This window comes from Belonocnema kinseyi, chromosome 10 (assembly GCF_010883055.1).
Source record: "Belonocnema kinseyi isolate 2016_QV_RU_SX_M_011 chromosome 10, B_treatae_v1, whole genome shotgun sequence".
NCBI classification, from domain to species: Eukaryota; Metazoa; Arthropoda; class Insecta; order Hymenoptera; family Cynipidae; genus Belonocnema; species Belonocnema kinseyi.
In genome coordinates, this window is record NC_046666.1 from 77,944,770 (window position 1) to 77,946,303 (window position 1,534).

Genomic DNA, 1,534 nt, shown 5'->3' on the forward strand with positions numbered 1-1,534 from the left:
TTGAAATAAGTAAAATTCAATTCTAAAATTTTTCTAAATAAAAAATGTAAATTAAAGTTGAGTTCAACAACTTTTAGTTTGAAGTTGGTTGAGGCTCACCATATGACTTGATACGACCCTGCCATGAAATTCTTACCCAAAATTTTGTCACCGAGATCCAAGTGCTTCGATAGCGAAGTCGGTAGAGCGCGCGGTTAGCACACACTAGTTTTTAGGGGTAGTTTAGGTTAGGGTTCAATCCTCGGCGAGTGCGATTTTTCAAAGCGCCTAGGCGTACGATCACATGTGTAAGTAATAGTGTGGGCGGATTACTTACTTTAAAAATTTAAATAATGAAGATTATTTAACAATAATTTCGAAAACAATTTTTTTTAGAAATAGTGTTCAGTTGAGGCATTTTTTTATTGCACCGATACTACATATTCTTATATAAAGAAAATATATTCTTGAAGTGTATCAGAAATGATTTCTTGGAAGTAAACCATGTTCTGCATTTGAATGCATCTCTATATGAAGTAATACAATAAAGTTTCAGAATAATAAAATGCGATATATTATCTAAGAATACATTTTCTCATATTAAGAAAATGTACGCTTGTTCCAAGCATACGGTAGCATGTACTTATATATTTGGAACACACTTATATTCTATCATCCTCATTCGTACCTGCGATTGACTTGAATCAAGTAATATTTTCTTGATTCAAGAACAATTTTTTTCAGTGTATTCAACTTGTTGGAAATTCGAGAAAAATGCATAATCAAATCCATGGGTTATGTTATAGCACAGTGAAAAAAGTGTTCAAAATGATACCGAAATCAATATCATTTTGATATGCAACAAAGATGTTACCGAATTCAAGAGCATTTTGATCGGCCGAAGTGAATGTTCGACTTTTGAGATCATAATGATCTGATTCGGGATCATGTATAAAGTAAAACCAAGATGGCAGACGTTCTTAGAGTACTTTATCTCATGTGCAAGCTTTTTGTAGTTTCTGATCGTGCAGTGTACTTGAAAAGTTAAAAAAAAATAAATAAAATCTGATGTTAGAACATAACACCTGTTAAGTGTAGTTGTCACTTGCGTGCGGTTAAATACAATTTTTAGGTTATGTCATTATGACACAGGCGCCAAGAATTTGCGGTCATTTTGTTTAGTCTGACAAATGAACCAAAAAATAAGATTAAATTGATCGAAATGGACAAATCGTTATGATCCCGAATGTCAAATGATCGCTGACGTAAAATGCTCTGCAACAAAATTGATCCTTTTTTTTACTGTAAGTAAGACTATATTGCTTCTATAAAATAAGCTGTAAAAGCATACAAAATATAAAATAATTGAAAATGTATGTGTTCTAGTAGTTGAAAAAAATAAAAATAAAGTAATTAAATTCTATTTATTTAAAACCAACATATTCTGAGTCTGTAGAGCCCACTGAAAAGTGAGCGGTATAAAAACAGCCCTTTAATAAATTGTGTCAGCTACTGAGAGATTACTAGTTTCACAAACTAGTTCTCTAATTCTCTA